This window comes from Balaenoptera musculus, chromosome 5 (assembly GCF_009873245.2).
Source record: "Balaenoptera musculus isolate JJ_BM4_2016_0621 chromosome 5, mBalMus1.pri.v3, whole genome shotgun sequence".
Lineage (NCBI taxonomy): Eukaryota > Metazoa > Chordata > Mammalia > Artiodactyla > Balaenopteridae > Balaenoptera > Balaenoptera musculus.
Window position 1 is genome coordinate 50,845,957 of NC_045789.1, and position 22,194 is coordinate 50,868,150.

A 22,194-nucleotide genomic window follows, 5' to 3' on the forward strand; every position below is an offset into this window, starting at 1 on the left:
TCTTGAGGGATGCCCATAAAGCCGTCTGGATAGGTATGAGGGAATCACAGAGTGTCTGGTTTATTTGTACAGGTCTTTATGCAAAGCTTTGCTTTTGGCTTGAGCCACATCTAACATGGTGAGAGAAGGAAAGAAACACAAGTGGAGAATGGTGTCTAGAGAAATGAACCAGAGGTATTGTGCCTGGTTCCACAGTGTAGAAGATATGAAGGAAATGAAAGGCCTGGAGACTGGGCTCAGGACAAAGAGGCAGCAACATGTGGGGACTTGCTAAGAACAAACCAATGGCTGTGTCCACTGACTTCACCAGTGGGTGTCTGCTCCGTAGGGCTAGGAGTGACCAGCCACATTTCAGTAGACGTCATCATAAAATGCCCAGGGGCCAAACCATATCCAGCTACATCCCAAACCCAGGTATCGAGAAAAGGCATAAAGACCTACAGGTGAGGAATGTAAGCCCACTTTCCTCTGGTGGTTAAAATCACATGATTTCCCTTATACTTTCAGACATTGGAGAGGAGAGAGGGGAAGATGAAATATTCTAAAAAGGCAGAAAACTTACCTAAAAGAGAGTTAACCTGGTAGAAATAGTTAAACAGGAAGAGATGCAGATGCCTTTAAGTGGCATGGGAGATTAGATCAGTTTCAAAATAAGACGAAGCTGCATTTCTCCCCTGTATGCCTGAACGTAAAGTCTGTGGCATGTCTTTGCTACATTGCCATATGCGTTTTCATTGCACCAAATTAAGTATGTGATTCAGGCAATTCTTTTTCACACTTGATCTAAACAGATGGAAACCCTGTGGAGCAAATTACAGGATGATTCAGTGCAAGAAACACACTTTCACAAGGAAACAAGAATCATGAGGCCATGGTATTCATGTGTAATGGGTTCACCCACAACCTATTAAACAGAAGTCCTTGTGGAATAAAAGCAGCTTCCATAAATCTTAATAGTTTTGACAAGCTGAGAAGCTTGAGTCAGCCTCACTCAGATGACTTCAGGGCTCCAGAAGAGTTCCCCTTGTCCCCACTTAAAAAGAAAAAAAATCTCCTGACAGATGCTATACTTTGCTTTTCAATCCTAAGTTAAAGCCTTTATTTTCCATTAAAATGCATGCAACTTGACTTAATATTGATTTAAAGCAATTTTCTCCAACTGTATTTTGAGTAATAATGTCTACCAACAGAGAGAATTTATTGTAAGATACTTGTTTCTTAATCTTAACTAATCAAAGATATGGAACCGTTCAAATTAGAACTTGCGGTTAACACCTGGAGCTAGCTCTGACCACTTCACCGCCTTGGTATTTTCCAGGCTAAAGTTACCCCCACCACACGCATTTATCACTTTCAAGGCCTCCAAAATGGAGACAGAGTGAACTAAGAAGCTAGTACCATGCAGTTTGGGGGAAAGGACATGATTAGTTATTGAATAAGGTCACATCCTAGCGTTGTTTTTCACTTAGCCAAAACCTTAAACTGAGTCTCATTCATGTAAAGGAGATAATAGGACTTCCTGCACTGTTGTAGGGAAATTTAGTTGGTTCAATATGTGTAAAAGTTCCTTGTATTTCATACAGTTTGTCATAGTTATTCTAATTTCAGGAACTGTTTATAAGAAAGTTATCTAATATATGGAAACACTTATGTACACAGACCTATTTGGTGCAGCATTATTTATGTATAAGTACAAATAAAATAAGAAAAAGAGAGGGGACTTCCCTGGTGACGCAGTGGTTAAGAATCCACCTGCCAATGCAGGGGACACGGGTTCGAGCCCTGGTCCGGGAAGATCCCACATGCCGAGGAGCAGCTAAGCCCGTGCACCACAACTACTAAGCCTGCGTCCTGCAGCTACTGAAGCCCGCGCGCCTAGAGCCCATGCTCTGCAACAAGAGAAGCCACCGCGATGAGAAGCCCACGCACCTCAACGAAGAGTAGCCCTCGCTCACCGCAACTAGAGAAAGGTGGCTTGCAGCAACGAAGACCCAACGCAGCCAAAAATAAATAAATAAATAAATAAATCTAAAAAATACATTTATTTAAAAAAAGAGAAAGAGGAAGAGACATAGTTAGCTCTTTGTCTGGTAACTTTTGACCTTGCTTTCTAAGTATCCAGGTTTGACAATTATCAGTCCATGAAACAGGGTTCACCCACAAATTTGAAAAAGTGTTTTTGGAGTAGCTATATTTTCCCTTAAGATCTTATACTTCTTCCCTGTCTATCCCCACGTGTCTTTATATATCTGTGTCTGTCTGTATCTTCTGTGCTAAATTCTGACTATGTGCCAGGTACTCACATGGGAAGCAACGTAGAATTGCTGTTTGTTGACTGTTAAGCCTGAGAATAGAAAGAAAGATACTGAGTAATTAATTGCCCTCCTCTTTCCTCCGCCTCTCCATTTCTGTCTCTGTCTTCATCACTTCCCTCTCAAATGCACACAATCAAGAAAGCCTCACCCGGCCCTTAACTCTTGTCCTTATGTTCCCTGTCCTCTGTCCGTACCATCCTATACTTACAGTTTTCTCCTGCTTCATGTACAAGCTAAAGGGTCTTTGAACTTCATTTCCAGTGCTCCTTATTTCTGGCACCCATATCCTTGGTGTTCAAGCTTCCAAAGGGCAGAAATTAGGTCATAAATTTGTGGATTTCTTACTCAGAACAGGAATCATTGCCTTTGAACAACACATTGCCTTTTTACAACACTTAGTTCTAGAAAACTGATAGTGATTCCTGTTCAAATGCAAAGAAATTTTGGCCAGTGAAGATATAATTGATTCCACTGTATGCGTCTATTAGCAAATCCATTTTAGTGTCTATTTGAATTCTCTTTTGAAGCAGTATTTTTTTTACATATTATTGGTGCCCTCATTAATCAGTTTAATAAAATTTTTGACATGTGTTAACTTTATATTTGTGTGAGTCATGATATTAGTCTTTAAAAAATTATACCTTAACATAGCCAGTGGGGAGGGGAAAACGAAACCATTTGATTTCTAATATTTAGGGTTGGTTTTGCCCTAGTTTTTTGGGGGACGGGGGGTGGGGGAGACAGGCTCTGTTCCTCACTAGTTGTTTAACAGTAGATAAGGGCCTTGCTTCATCTGAGCCTTAGTTTCCTCGTCACCTTCCCATTCTGAAAATGGGGGACTCTCCCTCAGAATGATCAGGAAAACCGTTCTGTGTCTACTCAGCTTTCTCCAGGTAAAATGTTCTTTTCAGTATTTCAGTTTTGCCCTGGTTTTATCTAACTTTAGTGCTGTAAACAAGGAGGCTCTAAGTAAGAGTAAAAGGTAAAGTTAATAGTTATTTGAGAAGTTTTGGTGAGTCTTTGTTGGAATCCCTCCCAGAAATTGAGACAGTGGATGACTCTAAAGTGGGTAACAAATGTTTTTCAAAGTGAGCTACTTTCCAATTCTGTAACTAATCAGTTGATAGATCATTAAACAAATTTTGGTTACAGAACCCTGTATTAGTTTCCTGGGTCTGCTATAACAAAGTACTACAAACTGGGTAGCTTAAAACAACAGAAATTGATTGTCTTACAGTTCTAGAGGCTAGAAGCCTGGTACCAAGGTGTCAGCAGGGCCGTATTCTCTCTTAAATCTATAATGGAGAATCCTTAGCCTCTTCTAGCTTCTGTTGTTTGCCAGCAAGCCTTGGTATTCCTTGACTTGCAGATGCATCACTCCAATCTGTTATCAGATGGCTATTCCTTGTGTGTGTTTACCTCATCTTCCCTCTGTCAGTCTCTGTGTCTCAGTTTCCCCTTTTTATAAGGGCACCAGTCATGTTGGAATAGAGGCCTGCCCTGTTCCAGCATGACCTCATCTTAACCTAACTAACTGCACCTGCAACAACCCTATTTCCAAATAAGGTCACATACTAACATATTGGGAGTTAGAACTTCAACATATGAGTTTGCGGGGGGGAGGGGGGTGACAATTCAACCCATAACAAGGAGAAAGTTAGAATTCTAGAGGAAAGAAATTGCTAACTCGTAGCCAGATAATTGACCAAGAACCTTGATAATTCTGTATGTTCTCTGGGTTTTTTTGTTTTGTTTTTTTCAGGCTCTAAGTCAATAAAATTTGGGAGTCCAGCTGAGTCCCTGGGTATTCATCTTTGGTTGGAGAACTGCTTGGAGGCTGGGTAGGTCCATCAGAAGCATAATACTCTTCCAAGGTGGCTTGGCGTATGGAGCTCACCATGGGTAAAGGTAGTGGTAATGTGTGGGTGAGCCAGCAGGAGAGGTAGGTGAGTCCAGACACAAGTTGAAAAGGACATTTCTACTCTGGATTCACTTCCCAGCACATCATAGAAAGCAATTCCTACTGGACCCAGGGAAAGTACCTGTCTTCTCAGTAGAGTGGTGACCCTCTCCTTCCAGAGTCACAGATTTATGAGTTTTCCTGTTGATTTCTTTATTTTCATCTCCCTAGTTGCTTAGAGGAAAATCAGGATAATTTTGAATGTAGAGCTTTCAACCTAAAGTCTTTTATTGCTCCTGAGTTTGTGGTTTTGGGTATTACTCATACCTTTACACGCACAAAGTAAGCTTGAGTTGTTATGTGGTCATTAATTAATCAATTAATCTAAGTAAAACCTTCCCTGTTAGGCATTTCTTGTATCATCTTTCCAGTGAGTTTGAAACCAGGTTTCCAAATAATTTCTGATCATGAAAGATCCTTTGGCTTAGGATTCATGGTAGAAAAGTTCATGGAAAGCCTAGGGGTGTTAACTTCTTTCCCGGCTGTATTCCAGCTGGTTTTAAATCCCTCTGCTTGCTTTGGCTTTCCCACATTACCTCTTTATGTGGGTGTTATAGGAACCTTCCTCTCAGTGTCCAATAAAACTCACCCCTTCCCTCCTAATCTTGCTACAAAAAGTTGGAAAAAACCCGGTGGTAATCTTACCTTAAAATTAAGGCCAGAGGATAGACAGAGGCAACTAAGAGGATGAAGTTAGGAGTGGTTGTAATTTTTCACGTTGAACTGTTTGTGAGCAGCAGTCAGGAAAGAGCCCTACAGAGGGGATGGCCCTTTATGTAATGAGTTCTTTGGAGGAAATATGTGTCTCATGAGAATTAGAAGCTCGCCTAGAGATTTAAGAAAGGATTAGCAATTCATATGTGCTACCAGCCAAAGGCAAAAAGGAAGTTGTTCTTGTGGGTGGTCCGAGGTCCATGGAGCCATGGGATTGTCTGACAGATAAATATCAGTGAGGAAAAAGAAAGAAGGGATTTCTTTTAAGCAGACAGCTGGACTATTTTTAAGTCATCCAAGCACCAAGCACTGATGGGGGTGTTCCAATGTGGAGAGCACCACACTCTCCCAGCAACCCCAGAGATTGGGGTTCTTGTCTCTGTTCTGCTATTAGCTAGTTGGAGGATCGAGTACAAGCCCTTCATGTCTTTGAATCTCTCCTTCCAAACTTAACGCTCTTTACCATTGGCTCTGGTTCAAACAACTTTTTCATGGGTCTGTCCTTTTGCTTGAAAGCTCTTTTGACCAAAACTTTCTTTAAATGCATATATATGCATTTGGGAGGAATACTGTTAGTGCTGTTATGAATAGTGTCATTGGTATTGTGTAATGGGGGCAACTCTGTGACAGGCACCACAGTTTGAGTGATTTATATCTGTCACTTTCTTTAATCCGAACAGTGATCCTAAGAAGAGAGATGATCACCCTTTACAGCTGCGGAACTGAATCTCATGTAGGTTATTAAAGTGTGCAAGTGGAAATGGACAGTTAAAAGGCACCCAGCCAGTAAATAGGGCCAGTGGAAATGGGACTCAGACAGGCTGCTGAGCTTTTGAAGGTGGGAAAGGCCTGTGATGAGGGGTGGGCCGGTGGGGGCTCCCTTGTTCAGGGAAGTGGCCGAGGGAGGCATTTGGGAGACAGAGGAGGTTGCTGAGCATCTCAAGGAGGAACCGAAAGACAGGGAAAAGTACAGAAGAGGAAGGTGCTAGGACACCAGATTGTCACTAAAAATTATCTTTACTCCCCTTTTTATAATTGTGAAAATAACACATGCACACTGAAGAATAATCAGATAGTACAGAAAAAATTAAGGAACCGAAGAAAAATATACTATAGGCCCTTTTCCACAATTATTCTCATTACTGCATATTACCTTCTAATTTTTCTCTGTTCCCATTTTCCTCAGGTTGCAGTCTGCTTAATGTTAAATCATAAACATTTTCCCATGTTGTTACATACTTTTTTTATTTTTAATTTTACTTTTTAAAATTTTATTTATTTTTGGCTGCGTTGGGTCTTCATTGCTGTGCGTGGGCTTTCTCTAGTTGCGGCGAGGGGGGGCTACTCTTCGTTGCAGTGCGTGGGATTCTCATTGCAGAGGCTTCTCTTGTTGCGGAGCGCGGGCTCTAGGCGTGCGGGCTCAGTAGTTGTGGCTCGCAGGCTCTAGAGCACAGGCTCAGTAGTACTAGCCTTATGACATTGATTTCATGGCTGAGTGATATTCCGTTGTACTTAAGGACCACAACTTCTTTATCCATTTTTCTCTTTCCTGGGATATTTAAGGTGGAATGAAGTGGAGGTTCTTGTCAACAGAGCAGCCCTAAACTTTGGGGTGCCTTGTGTCTTGCTGATTTTTAATTTTCCCAATTTATACGCCCATGAGTGGAAGTGCCCTATGCTCTCTAAGCTGTGTTTTTTAGATGTTTCAGGACACACCGTACACTTCTCCAGAGTGGCTGTTGGCAATTTACATCCCGCCCATCAGTGTAGCAAGGCTCCCATTTCTCCATGGCCTATCCTGCATTTCTGGTTTTGACACTTTTTTCAGCATGGCCCTTTGGACCGATGGGAAGAGCGACTTCTTGTAGCGCTGATTTGCCTTTCCAGGTTGCTTGGTTGGCCAAAAAGGGCGTATGCGTTTTTTCCTGAATATATTCAGGAAAAAACGCATACGCCCTTTTTGGCCAAGGGCATCATTGTCAACGTTTTGCCGCTTTTCATGTGCTTTAAAGGCGATTCGAATCTACCTCCTGAAATCTGTTTCCTGCAATTCTGCCTTGATTTCAAATCCTCTTCTTTGCCTTCCCTCAATATATTTGTGGGCGAGAGTTATCATTTATAACTCTGCAGGTTTGTGAATTGCAGTGCCCTGAAGCTCCATTTTACAACTCGCTTTTTTGGGAGCTGGCCGCAAAAGCACAGGATGGCTTCAGGCCCTCTTCTGGTTCCGGGGGGCAGGCTGAGCCTGTGGTTAATTCTTCTTCCTGATGGGAAAATAGAGTGACCTGTGCCTGTCCCAACACCAAGAGCTAGTCTCTCATTGGTTCCCCGTCTTCCCGTTCATCCTCAGGACAAATTGCAACCTGTACGGAACAGGAGGTTAAAGGTGCTGATGCTCCAAGTAAGGAGATTGCTAGTAAAGTGGCTGGAATGGCGAACCCGAGCACAAGGAGATGAGAAATGAGGTGCGTTTCAGAAACCTTTCCTGATCACACGGTGTACCATCTTCTGGGTTTCTCATGCATGTTTTCGATGTAGGAAGATGCCCTTGAACCTGGAGATTTGGGACCCATGGGATGGGTACCAGGCAGTATTACTTTAAAGGGTCTGCGTTTGCTCACCCAACCTCACCAAACCTCTCAGTCCCAAGAGTGTCCACCCTTATGTCTCAATCAGCTGTGGGTCTAGATATGGTCAATCCAGGTTGCATCACAGCCCCTGAATGAATTTTGTAAGAATTTCTCTCTCTTTCACTGTCTGTGTTTCATGGGTTTTTAAAAGTAATTTATTTATTTATTTATTTATTTATTTATTTTTAAAATTATTTATTTATTTATTTATGGCTGTGTTGGGTCTTCGTTTCTGTGCTAGGGCCTTCTCCAGTTGCGGCAAGTGGGGGCCACTCTTCATCGCGGTGCGCGGGCCTCTCACTATCGCGGCCTCTCTTGTTGCGGAGCACAGGCTCAGTAGTTGTGGCACATGGGCTTAGTTGCTCCACGGCATGTGGTATCCTCCTGGACCAGGGCTCGAACCCGTGTCCCCTGCATTAGCAGGCAGATTCTTAACCACTGCACCACCAGGGAAGTCCCACATAGTCTTTATTATTATCATTTTACATGGCAACATACTAGTTCATCATATTATGTATAAAAAACCATTTCTCCATGGTTGGATATTGGGAGCTATGCAGTTTTATGGGTAACTTAAAATAGATTTTTCATAGGTGGTATTTCAGTTCATTACATCTGGAGGAATCTGGTTTCTAGGAACCCTCTTGGGTTCAGTGGACCTATAGATTTATTAAAAATGAGAGTTACCCAGTATCTATTCCACCAGCCGTTTGTAGAAGATAAATATTAGAAAGTTGGTAACATGGAATTAGTATTCTAAAAAATAGAAGAAGATTAAAAAGGAATAAAGGAATGGAAAGTGCTCTTTGGGTGTCAAGGAGAGTCGATGAGGAATTTAAGACATCAATAGAGAGATTAGTGACTATAATAATGTATTTCTGTGTTCTATATAAGAAGACATTCGGCATAGTCTGTGCGAAATGAAGCCAGAATTCCAAGTAGAAATGGAATAACTTTAAGAAAACTTTTCTTGGCACTGTAAGCTCACACATGTACTTTTATGTGCTACAAAGTTGAAAAAAAAAAAGAAAATTCTGAAGTCCTGAGGCCATAGCTATAAAAAAAATTAAGGTTTTAAAGTAGATTTGTGAGAGTAAGAAAATATGTGTTACAGTATGCTGCTGTTCTATACAGTGCTTTTTCATGCTGGCAAATGTTTTGCTTCTGCTAATGTGAACAATTATTTTTGCTGGCAGAAACAGTTCAAATAAAAGTAGAAGCAAGCCACCATTTCTTAACATAGTAAAGCTGAAAATTTCAAACATTTAATGAAAATTTTTTACACATTTATTTCATTGCTATTCAAGGGAAGTAGTAGGCATTCCATGAAAGTTTGTGTTTATGACAAAAGTAAATTGCTAGTGTAAAGGTATTTGGAGGCTAAAAGTATGATAACTAGGAGATGATGTAGAAAGAAACAAGTGTATCTATTTTAAAACATTATTATTATTAGCTTCAGCCCTCTCTGACTCTGACAAAACTAGGTGAGTCTGGAAAAGACAAGGCAAGTAGACTAACAAATATTCATTCATTTCTTCTTTGTGTTTAACAGAAACCGAATTTCGCTCAGTGCGTCCATGGGTCCAGATAAAATACTTTCCCAGACTTGCTTGTAGTTAGGGGTGACTACATGACATTTTCAGCTGATGAAATAATTAACAAAACCTGCTAGGTTCTGCCCCTTTGCTCTTTCTTCCTTCTCATTCTTGCCTGGAAAGCAGGTAGTGAGGGTGAAGGTAATGGCCAACCTGAGACCATCTCACAGCAAGGATGAGGAATTAAGCTACATAATGAGAATGGGGGAGTGAAAAAGAAGTAGGATCCTGGGGCACCGATGACACCATGGAACCCCTGGACCACTCTTGTCTGTACTTCGTTTTATGTGAGGCAAATTATGTGAGGCTGTTTGGTTAAGCCACTGTCATCAGATTTCTGTTACATCCAGTGCACACAAATCCTAAATGATGCAAAGCCCTTGATATAGTCTCTTTTTGTAACCTATATTTTTATTTATAAAGTATCCATTACGATAATGATGTGTTTAAGGATTTTTGTTCTCAAACCCTCTGAGCTATTAATTACATTAATGAGTTAACATTTGTAAAGTATTTCCTCTTGCTCATCACTGTATTTAATGCCAAAGTGTCTGACACATTGTGTGCCCTTAATAAATATATATTTACAGGCAATTTGGAAAGTTGTTTTGGCAAATTGTGTGTATATATACACACACACATTCGCACACATATCTTTACATAAATGTATATGTGAGCAAACATTGTATATAGTTATAATTATAAATTATGTGTTTAAAAATACTTGTAGGGCTTTAAAATACTCAGATATTAAAGAATTACTCTATGAGAATAATTGCCACTATTTATTTACTTTCCAGTTAGGATTTGTATATGGCTGTGATAGTGGACATTTTTGTGTTGCAGTGAACTCTAAGGTTTTAGACAAACATAAGAGAACTGATTGGCTGAAAGGGAGATAAGGAAACAGTGACTTTGGATTCCCTCCAGCAACATTTGTCAGACCACCTGAATAAGCATTCTGCACAAACCAGCCAAAACAAAACACACAGGATTTTAAACTCAAGTACTTTTGGAAATACAGAGTGTTATACCATTCTTTTCCTGGTGGTTCAAGGTCCATTAAAGTTGCCTACAGTAGAGAAATCTGTTCAACTTTGTTTAATCCAGCATTTCCCAATCTTTTGTGTGATTATGAAACCCTTCTTCCAAGTTACGTCAATTAATACCCATTGGAAATATGTGACGGAGACTCTGGGAAACCCTATAATACAGGGACCAGAAACATGTAAAATTACCACTATTATTTAGTGTTGACCTAGAAAGTCTAATGCAGTTAAATAATAATCAGAAATAAGACATATGATTTTTGGAAAAGGGGAAAAAAATTAAGACTTTTTACAGAAGACAGAAATTCCTATTTTACCGTGAGAGTGGGATATTTACTTTGTTCTCTACTTTATCTCTGATGGCCAGAGTACCTGTGTAACACATAGATGCTCAATAAATACTTGTTGATGGAAGGAAGGCTTAATGAAGAGAGGAAATCTCCTGAGAAACCAGTACGCCAGAGAAACACCCTGGGAAAGCTGTCCAAGAGCCATGGCTTTATTAGCTTTCTGGAGATTTGAACATGCCTCACATACTGCTTTTTCTCCAAATCTTCATTGTTTGGAATTTTGAGATTTATAAAAATCCAGTGACAGAAAATATGTGGACTTGATAGCTATCAATCAGATTCCTTCTCAACATAGTACTCCAGGAAAAACAAAACAAAACAAAACATAGTACTCCAGGTAACTACGACCAATTGATTGGAGTAGACAAGAGACCTTATTGCCATCTATAATGTAAGACTTAATATTCTTTTTTCCTGGTCAAATAACTTCAATTATTTTATAATCAGCAGACTCACCTCCCTAGCATTAGCTGAAGACAGGTGATTTTTTCCCCCTCAAATACTATTGTGGTAGTTTTAAAATAATCACAAATTCTTTGACATTTCTCTCTTTGATGGAGGGAAACTAATTCCCCTTCCATTGAGTATAGACTGGAGTGGACTTAGTGAATCTCTTCTAATAAAAAGAATATAATGGGAGTGACTGTGAAACTTTGAAGACTGGCTATAAAAGGCACTGTGACTTAACTGCTAATTCTCTTTCTCTCTCTCTCTGTTTCTGTCTCTCTCTCAGATGATTCACTGTGGGAAAGTTAGCTGCCACATGGCAAGAAACCAAGGCCTCCTGCAGATAGACATGTGCGTGAGCCATCCAGCAGGGGTCCTCCAGCCCCAGTCAGGCCTTCAGGTGAGACTGCAGCATCTGCCAACGTCGTAACTACAACCTAACGAGGGGCTCTGAGCCCGAGCCACCCAGATAAGCCACTTCTGAATTCCTGACCCTGAATAGAAACTGAGTAATACATGTTTACTGTTTAAACCACTAAGTTTCAGAGTAATGTTTAATGTATAAAAGGATAACAAAACAATTAAAGTTTTTTAAAGAAATAAAACTCATTTACAGCCTCTTTTAAAACGCACCCTCCTGTATTCCCAATTTCACCACGTTGGTGTTGCCGACTTAGCTACTTATCCAGCAATACCTGCTTTTTTCTTTCTTCCAAAGCAGGGTCAGAAAACCCTTTTTATAGAGGGCCAGATAGTAAATAGTTTAGGCCTTGTAGGCCATGGGGTCTCTGTGACAATTACTCAGCTCTGCCCTTGTAGCATGAAAGCAGCTGTAGACAATATTTAAATGAATGAGTGTGGCTATGTTCTAATACAAGTTTATTTATGGACACTGAAATTTGAATTTCACATAATTTTCACATCACGAAATGTTATTTTTCTTTTGGCTTTTTTCACCCACTCAAAAATGTAAAAGCCATTCTTAACTTGTAGGTCACTTAAAACCAGGCAGTGGGCCAGATTTGGCCCACGGTGTAGTTTGCCAATTCCTGTACTAAAGTAATAGAATTCTTGATATTTAGCTGGCACATGGATGCCCAAGATAAAGACAACACTTTTTTCAGACAGTAGCCATGTAACCACGCTATGGTTACTGGGAATTAGGTGTAAATGATATGTAAAAATTTTGAGTCATGCTCTTAAAGGGAAGTGGTGGATTCTCCCCTTTTATTCCCCCCCTTTTCACTTCCCACTGGCTAGAATGAAGATCACCTTGGACCGTGTGGATGTCAGAAATGTCCTTGGTATGGTATAACAAATAGAAAGAGCCAGAATTCCTGCCTCTGGGCCATGTGCAGTCATACTGTTATGAGAATGACAAGTAAAACTACAATTGTTTTGTACAGGGACCTCTGTTTTTAGGTCCTTTTCACACTTTGCCAAATCTATATTCTAACTAATTCAGCTGGTTAGACTTTGGCTAACATCTCTAAATGTAATGACAAGTTAATGTGTAGTACTTTCAAGAAGCACTGCAGACAGTGATTAACAGCTATGTGTGGAGTTAAAAAACTCACTCTTGGTTCCTTATCAAGTCAGGATAGTCTGGATATAGGACAGCTTTGACGTTTTTAAAACCAGAATTTCTAAATAATTGCAGGTTTTTGCCTTTTCTTCTGATTGTTGATTTCCTGCAGTTTGGAAGTGAACAAATGTGTCTTTATATCCCTTTTCTCCTCCGTCTATCACACTTATGGCCAAGGCAGGAACATTGTTAATTGGGAGAAACATAAACAATTTACTCCTTATAATCTCTGAGGAATAATTAATTCACATTGTCTTTTGTGGAGCTTATTTATATAAATGAATGGGTTTAAAAATTCACCCTCCTGCCACCCCCGTGGTCCTATGGATTTTCTCAGTTATACGATAGCTGAAAGAAATTGTAGTTATAAGAGACATACTTATCTTGTGAGCATATTTTATTTTCCCCAGCAGAACTTGGGGGGTCCCAGGCTGTGAACAACAGTGGAAAAAGATCCCACAGCCTCAAAGTCTGGAAACCACTCTGAGACTCATCAGCCACCACTTGGCAGCACCAACGGATCAGGCATCGTCCAAACACAATTGTTGTGAGCTCTCGTGCTGACGTACAGTATTTCCCATTCATCTCTTTGCCCCTTTTCTCTCCTTTTTTTTCTCTCCCCGCCAGAAACCAAACTAGCTTGGACTCGTCTTCCAAGTCCTGGCTGCTGGAGTCACCGAGAGATTTCAGGGAGAAGCAGTCTTGGCCGAGGGTTAGAGCCAGAGGCCGGCTGGAGAAGGGAACACTGTCTGGATGTTGAGAGCAGCTGGAGCTTCGGAGGGAGAAAAAGCAGCTTGGCGAATGAGGAAAGAATGTGCTTGTCACTTCAAGAGGCAAGAAACTTCGATTTCCCTCCTGCCTCTGCCAACAAGTGTTTATTGGAAAGGACAGAGTGGTGGTGATGGCAGGTGACTTTGGTTTGGATTTTATGGAATTTTTCGTGTTTATTTTACCTTCTCAAAGAAAAGATAAATGTACAAATCCCACAGTTAACTATTCTGAATTCTGCTTGTGTTTTTATTGGAGAAGTGAGTGTTGTTCCTCAGAGTTATTTTTAAGAATGCCACCCCTGGCCCATTTTGAAACTCTGCTTGCTTTCCTTGCATGTAAGCTAATATATGTGATAGGGATTTTGGAGAAAAGTAGCAGAGTGTATTTAAATGGAAAGTGAAGGCCCAAGGGAGAAAAGATCCTGTTCTGAGAACATGAGAGAATTTACAGTTGGAGGAATCAGATGGGCCCATTTAGACAAAATAGGAAAGTTTTAGCTGAAACCAAAGGTGAGCTTATGAAAAGTTTGACATAGTTGGGGGGGAAAGTTTTTAAGATGTCATACTCTTTGGTCATGTTTTGATTTCTCTCTGATTTTCTTGGATTCTTATGGAAATGGATAGAACAACAGAGACTGTTTTCCCATTCTGAATTCCATTCGTTAGACTTGGAAAGTGTGACCTGATTTTAAGTATCCCTTTTAAAATGAACAGAAAGACAATCCAATATTAATATTTGAAAAATAATGTTACCATTTTAAAATCGCTTTCCTCCCTTTCTGAACTCTCAACATTTTTGCCTACTTTCAGAATTCTCCCTTTAATTGTACTTAACTGCTATTTTTTAAATTTGGCAGTGGGAATGTTAGTTGGATCTTGGAACATAAATACATCTAAAAGTTAAAATGGGGAATAAGTGGGAGTATTGGGAAGGGAAAAAATATTTCTTGAGTTCTACCTGTGTGACAGACCCCTTTACTAGGTCCTTTCCTTGTTAGAATCTGTGAAGTAAGAATTATTATGACCATTTTAAAGAAGGGAGACTGAGGCTCAGTGAGGGTCTTTATAACTTGTCTAATATTACCTGATATTCTATTAATGGTAAAGTCAAGTTATCTGGATTTAAACTTCGTTTTGATTCCAAAGTCCATATTCTTTCCACTGCCCCGATATTGTCCACATAATAATATCTGGGTTGATTATGTTTAAATTGATTAATCATTAAAAATTTATTGATCAGAAGTAACCTGTATATATTATTTAGGACTCCTCTTTTGCTAGTGTGTTGTGATTCTAGGTAATGAGACTTTATTACAAGGATTCAAGGGACTACAGAGTCTTCAACTATATAGTTACTTTGCATCTCCAAATTTCCAAGACTGGAATTAGTACTGTCAAGAAAAAAATAATCTGATGTGGTCTCTTGTCATTACCCACGATGAAGTTCCTGGCCTGGCAAGGTTCACCAAACCACTTCAGACGTGGTGGCTTCCTCCACATCCAAACTGTGCGATAACTTACCTTTAACTTGGGCACTCTTTCCTGAGGCCAGAGTAGAAGTTTCACAAGGCATATCTGGTGTAAATCATTGCAAATTTTTTGTAGGAAGTGTCTCTTAGGGCTGCTGTTCTTAGAAGGAGATTGTAAGCAAAGCAGGAACTTGGAATTTTGTACTCTTTCCCAGCACGTGAAGAAACAAACTGGATGTAAAGAAGTCAATGAAAAGAAGCCAGTGAGGGCTCCCCTGGTGGCGCAGTGGTTGAGAATCTGCCTGCCAGTGCAGAAGACACGGGTTCAAGCTCTGGTCCGGGAAGATCCCACATGCCGCAGAGCAACTAAGCCCGTGCGCCCCAACTACTGAGCCTGCCCTCTAGGGCCTGCGAGCCACAACTACTGAGCCCTCATGCCACAACTACTGAAGCCCACGGGCCTAGAGCCCGTGCTCCGCAACAAGAGAAGCCACCGCAATGAGAAGCCAGCACATGCAACAAAGAGTAGCCCCTGCTCACTGCAACTAGAGAAAGCCCATGCACAGCAACAAAGACCCAACGCAGCCAAAAAATTTTTTTAAAAATAAAAAAATAAAAAACACAGAGCCTCTCCGATGGGTTGACATAATTTTTTTTTTTTGAGTATCTGCTTTGCGCGAATCATGGTGAGAATATTAAGAATCATTTTAGAAACTGGAAAAATTCTTAACCCAGAGAGATCATTACTTTGCTTTGCTGTGTTTCCACATACAGTAAATTCAACACAAACATGGCTTAGGGAGTATCTTAACCACTCTGGAAATGTAGAAGTATTTCTTACAATCCAGAATATTTAATCAGAACTTCGATTCCCCAAGCATTCTGAGTAATCAGTATTTTCCTTTGTGAGTTTCAGATGAAGAATCATTTGCATGATGACATATCTGGGTTGTTCAATACACTTTCTTCTGAATCTTTCTTTAGCATGATGTGAGGTATACTTGGGAAATGTGCATTTAAATAGTAACAGCAGTGATTGTAGTGAATTCCAAGTGGGGATTTCATGCTCTAATTTCTGTGAATTGAGGGGTAATATTTTTATGTTATTGTTTTCTATAATAAAACCTAAACCCAGCTGCACATGTCTGGCAATTTAAAAGTTTCAATAAACTAATGCTTGGTAATAAACTAATGCTTGGTAACCTATTTCTCCTAAGGATTAAATAAGTGGAGGTTTTATTTTACAACTACTTTTTAAAATAGTGTGTTATCATGTAGAACCAATGCTACGGGTATAATAGAACTTTGCTGTTAAGTCAATTGAAGAAAACATGTACAGAGTTTTTTCTCTTGGCCAACACTCTCCTTTATAGGGCAAAGCAGATCAGAACAGTTGACCAGGGTGTTATATCTTCATAGGCCCCACATTGCTCTTGTCTTTTTTGTAAAATTGAATCTATCTTAATAGACATACTTTTATGTGTCTAAAATTGAAGAACCTATTTATAGATATTGCAGTCTAATATTTTAGTGATTCACTAAGTAAATTATGAAATAAAAATGTTTATTAAGGGGTAATTTTTAATTTCCTAGTTGTTTTTTTTTAATTAATTTATTTTATTTTTGGCTGTGTTGGGTCTTCGTTGCTGTGCATGGGCTTTCTCTAGTTGTGGCTAGCGGGGGCTACTCTTATTGCAGTGCATGGGCTTCTCATCGCGGTGGCTTCTCTTGTTGCGGAGCACGGGTTCTAGAGCACAGGCTCAGTAGTTGTGGTGCACAAGCTTAGTTGCTCTGCGGCATGTGGGATCTTCCTGGACCAGGGCTCGAAGCGGTGTCCCCTGCATTGGCAGGCGGATTCTTAACCACTGTGCCACCAGGGAAGCGGCACAGGGTATATCATTCTCAATATTTTGAAAGCTCATGTATTTACGATTAAAGAACAACTGGATAGAAAACATTATCTGGGTATATCAACTATCAACATGCCAAGTCTGGGCTTTTTTAGGACTTACTCTGGGCTACCACTGAACATGGTCTGGCCTCACCTTTTGGCCTGGGTGCTCAGTTTTTTTAGTGCTTGAATTACAAGGCATCAGGGAGACTAAACAGAGCTTAGCACACCTACCTTTATGTATAGTAATTTAGCTTTATGTAAAGCTTTAGCAATTTAGTAGAGAGGTTAATCACCTAGGTTGCTGGAGACAGACTGCTTGATGAAACCCTGGCTTTGGTTTTTACTAGGCTTTAACATTGGTCAAGTTTTGTGACCTCTGTCGGTCTCAGTGTCATCATCTGAAAAATTAGGAAAATAACAGTACCTCATCTGTATGAAGTGTGAATGAAATGATGCTTGTCAAGCACTGAGCACAACTCCTGGCAATACTAAAGACTTAATAAATGTTAGATGTTATGATTGTTGTTGATGATGTTGTGACTGTTGTGGTTCTTCATCTTTTTATTACTACCATGAGTATTTATATCATATCAACCAGAAAGTTAATGTAATGTAAATTTATAATGAAACATGGGATAGTGCCTGGAATGCTTGTGTAACCTCTCTTCATTTCTTGGTTTAAAGATAATTTAGATATAGAACCAATAGTTAGAAAGCTGCCTGGTTAATGAGGACAAAATTTCAGTTTATAGACAAATTAAAGCATCAATTATTTATTTATTTATCTATTTATTTATTTTGCTTTTAGCTGGTATGAACCCATCTTACTATAGTAATCTCTGCTTACCTCTGCTGATAGAATGCTGAGTAAATTTATCTTTGATTAATTCTTTTTACTGAGGTGAAATTCACATAACATACAAGTAACCATTTTAAAGTGTGCAGTTCATTGGCATTTACTACATTCACAGTGTTGTGCAAACACTCCCTGTATGTAGTTACAAAACATTTCATCACCCCAAACAAAACCTCATGCCCATAAATCAGTCACTCCTCATTTCCTGCTCCCCCTAGCCCCTGGCAGCCACCAATTTGCTTTCTGTCTTTATGGATTTACCTATTTTGGGTACTTCCTATAAATGGAATCATACAGTATGTGACCTTTTATGTCTGGCTTCTTCCACTTAGCTTAATATTTTCAAGGTCCATCCACATTGTAGGATGGATCAGTACTTCATTCCTTTTTTATGGCTGAGTAATATTCCATTGTATGTATATGCCATATTCTGTTTATCCACTCATCTGCTGATGGTCTTTGATTAATTTTTAAAATGGAAAATTACTTAATAAATACAGCCCAATAAAAAATACTTTCAACATGGGATTCAAAAGGGAAAATATTAAGATTATGAGATATAAACTCTATATAGCAACCACTGGATCTCCAATGACTAGTATATTTTATAGCACATAGTAGATACTCAGCAGATATTTATTGCATGAGTGAATGAATAAACCACTGTAATATGTTAAAAACTGACTTAAATATAGAGTAAATGCTCTCTATTGCACAAACCCAAGTAAAAGGCAGAGGGCAAGGGAGCTCAATAGCGTCCACCCAGGTCAATCATAAGGGCACAAAGCAGAACGGAGAAGGGTGGATCTGGAGGGGCGAACTGAGAAAGCCAACATATGCACCAAGAGTCACTCAAGTCGTAAGTGGGCAAGTGGCTGCATCTCTTATTCAGGGCTGTGTAAGCATGAGTGTGCTTCCCCTCATTAAACCTCTTATATTCTGGCTATTAATGTAAGGAGTTAAAAATAGCATATAAAAACTAATGATTTTGATTAATATACAGTTACATTTTTGGAAACTGGGGCAATTTAAGACCCACAGAGTGACAGTAATGTGAAACTTTAGAAAAATTGAAACTTACCACACAATGTACATCGTATGCCCTAGATCTGATTGCAAAGAAGCAAAATGAAATTAATAGAAATTTTGCCAGTTTAAGGACTCTTGGAAAAGATCTTGTACTGAAAGAACTCGCTACACTTTTGCAAACATAAATCAACTTTAAGACGTAATTTTCCTTGAATGGTTAAAGAATGAATGTCCTTGTTAACCTATTTTATGGGCATGATCAGAATACTTTCACCACCCAAAGCACTGTTTGGTTATTCTGCAGATTGTAATGAATTTGCTCTGCTTTAGAATTGCCTTATGTCCCATATGCTCTGATTTTTTAAGCTGGGAGTAATTTCATGATGCTTTTATTTAGCTAGCTTAAGGTTTAAACATAAATGCTTATAAATAATTTTTTAACAATAGTTTTGTGATTTATGAACTTGCCAGGAAATAGATGTAGTCTATATACAGAGCAGTTTGACATATTTTATTGAGAGAGAGAAAATTCAGAGGTTGGGAGAAAGAAACATACATGAGTAAAAAACATGTAAATCATATATGGGAAATGGCTAAAGAAATGGATGTAATTTAACCTAAGTAAGGGGTGTTTGAAGACCAATTAATATGGAATTAGTATGCTGACTAGATCTTTCTCTTTATTAAGGGTACAGGATAATGAACTTAAAGAATATAAGTTAAGGATATGATTACTGGATTCAAATAGACTTGGGTAAGAGTCCCATCTCCAAACGCTAGCAGATTATAACTTTGGCAGATTCCTTAATTATCTGACCTTCAGTTTTCCCATATGAAAAATACAGATAATAACAATAATTACCTTATCACGTTGTGGGGAGGATTAAATGGGCTCAAATCTGCACCCTGATGCACAGCAAACATCCAATAAATGTAAGCTACTTTTATTGTTCAAAGTCAAGGACAATTTAAATATTGGAGAGGATCATCAAAGGAGTAAATCCTTCCCTTGAGAGCAGCTGAGGATATGAGAGGGTCATCTCTGTCTGCAAGCAACATTCTTCTCCAGGTGATCCATTTACGTACTTTTCTAGTCCACGATCCTAGAAGTAAACTATAAATAAGGAGCAACTGTTGTAAGAATACTTTTTATACTCTTTCAGTGTTGGCTGGCTATCTCTGGGAAGGAAAATTTTGCTACTGAAATTTCATGTTTGTCACTCTGAGAGTGGGTTGGAATCAGCCTGGCTGCTGATGGGACTATACTGAAGTTTCCAGTTGGGAGTCAGTGTCTGAGGCATATGCTGCTCTATGTGCCCTGCTCTTATCTCTCGGGCAAGCCTCACTATTTCAGTGAGACCAGCCATATCTGCCCAGTATTTTCTCCAAAGCCAAGGATGTCTACTTTGCCTGGGCATGTGGCAGGTGGAAGGACCAGGGGATTGACACTCGAGGAGCAGCCCTCACCAATGACTGTTGGAGTTGGTGGATGAGTTCTTGAACTTCTTTACTCCTTGGGTGAGAAAATATTCATTTACACTCTTTTCGCATGGGAGCCATCCCAGTCACTCACATGGGACTGGCTTGATAATTCACCTATATTGGCTGCCTCATCTTCCTTGGCTCCTTTCCCCTACTCTCCCTCCAGTGTTTGGGGTCACCTCTCAAGTAAATTGCTTGCATTAAAAATCCTTGTTTCAGAGTCTGCTTTGGGGGGAGCCAAACTGAGGCAGGGTGTCAGTGACTTTCTTTTGTAATTTATATATTTTCCAGCTTAACTGACACATAATTGACATATAATTGTGTAAGTTTAAGGTGAAAAATGTATTGATTTGATACACATATATATTGCATCTTTCATGTTTTCATCACAATACAGATTATAAGAGATTTGATGCAGATGAGAAAGGATGGGATTTATGGGGGGACTGGAAAGAAGAATGTCCATTCATTTTAATTACAAACATGTTACTTAATACAGGCATACCTTGGAGCTATGGCAGGTTTGGTCCCAGACCACCGCAATAAAGCGAATACAGCAGTAAAGCAAGTCACACCAATTTTTTGTATTCCCAGTACATATAAAAGTTATGTTACATTGTACTGTAGTGTATTAAGTGTGCAACAGCATTATGTCTAAAAAAATGATATATTTACCTTAATTAAAAAATACTTTATTGCTAAAAAATGCCAACCGTCATCTGAGCCCTCAGGGAGTCCTGATCTTTTGCTGGTGGAGGGTCCTGCCTCCATGCTGATGGCTGCTCGCTGATGAGGGTGGCGGCTGCTGAAGCTTGGGGTGGCCGTGACAGCTTCAAAAAATAAGACACCAGTGAAGTCTGCTGCACTGATTGACACTTCCTTCCACAGACAACTTCTCTGCAGCATGTAATTCTGTTTGACAGCATTTTACCCATAGTAGAACTTCTTTCAAAATTGGAGTCAATCCTTTCAAACCCTGCTGCTGCTTTATCAACTAAGTTTAGGTAATACTGTAAATCCTTTGTTGGCATGTCAGTAATTTTCACAGCATCTTCACCAGGAGTAGATTTTATCTCAAGAAACCACTTTCTTTGCTCATCCTCATTCATTAAAATTTTATCATGAGATTGCAGCAATTCAGTCCCATCTTCAGGCTCCACTTCTAATTCTAGTTCTCTTGCTATTTCTGCCACGTCTGCAGTTACTTCCTCCACTGAAGACTTGAACCCCTTAAAGTCATCAATGAGGGTTGGAATCAACTTCTAAACTCTTGTTAATGTTGGTATATTGACCTCTTCCCAGGAATCACAAATGTTCTTAATGGCATCCAGAATGATGAATCCTTATCAGAAGGTTTTCAGTTGACTTTGTCCAGATCCATCAGAGGAATCACTATCTATGGCAGCTATAGCCTTATGAAATTTATTACTTAAATAATAAGACTTGAAGTTGAAATTACTTCTTGATCCATGGGATGCAGAGTGGATTTTTATTTGTTAAGAGACATGGAAACACCATTAATCTGTTGTAACACCTCCATCAGAGCTGTTGGGTGATCAGGTGCATTGTCATTGAGCAGTAGTATTTTGAAAGGAATTTTTTCTGAGCAGTAGATCTCAACAGTGGGCTTAAAATATTCAGTAAATCATGTTGTCAACAGATGTGCTGTCATCCAGGCTTTGTTATTCCATTTATAGGGTACAGGCAGAGTAGATTTAGCATAAATCTTTTTTTTTTAGCATAATTCTTAAGGGCAGTAAAGTTTACAGAATGGTAAATGAACATGGGCTTCTACTTAAAGTCACCAGCTGCATTAGCCCCTAATAAGAGAGTCAGCCTGTCCTTTGAAGCCAGGCATTGACTTCTCCTCTTTAGCTATGAAAGTCCTAGATGGCATCTTATTCCGATAGAAGGCTGTTTTATCTACATTGAAAATCTGTTGTTTAGTGTAGCCACCTTCATTAATGATCTTAGCTAGATCTCCTTGATAATTTGCTGCAGCTTCTACATCAGCACCTGCTGTTTCACTTTGCACTTTTATCTTACGGA

At 39.5% G+C, this 22,194-nt stretch overlaps 1 long non-coding RNA gene across 3 annotated transcripts in view; it reads left to right on the forward strand.

Annotated features, from left to right (window-relative positions):
* LOC118896109 overlaps positions 1–15,271 on the forward strand; it is a 38,593-nt gene extending 23,322 nt beyond the window's left edge. Inside the window, exons 1-4 of one of the 3 annotated variants that reach the window (XR_005020087.1) lie at positions 4,086–4,156; positions 5,670–5,722; positions 11,347–11,460; positions 13,273–15,271. This is a non-coding gene — a long non-coding RNA (uncharacterized LOC118896109). Of the gene's footprint in view, positions 1–4,085; positions 4,157–5,669; positions 5,723–11,346; positions 11,461–13,272 lie in introns of those variants that run through there. The other 2 variants (XR_005020088.1, XR_005020086.1) reach the window with 2 other exon arrangements.
* The last annotated feature ends 6,923 nt before the right edge of the window (positions 15,272–22,194 follow it).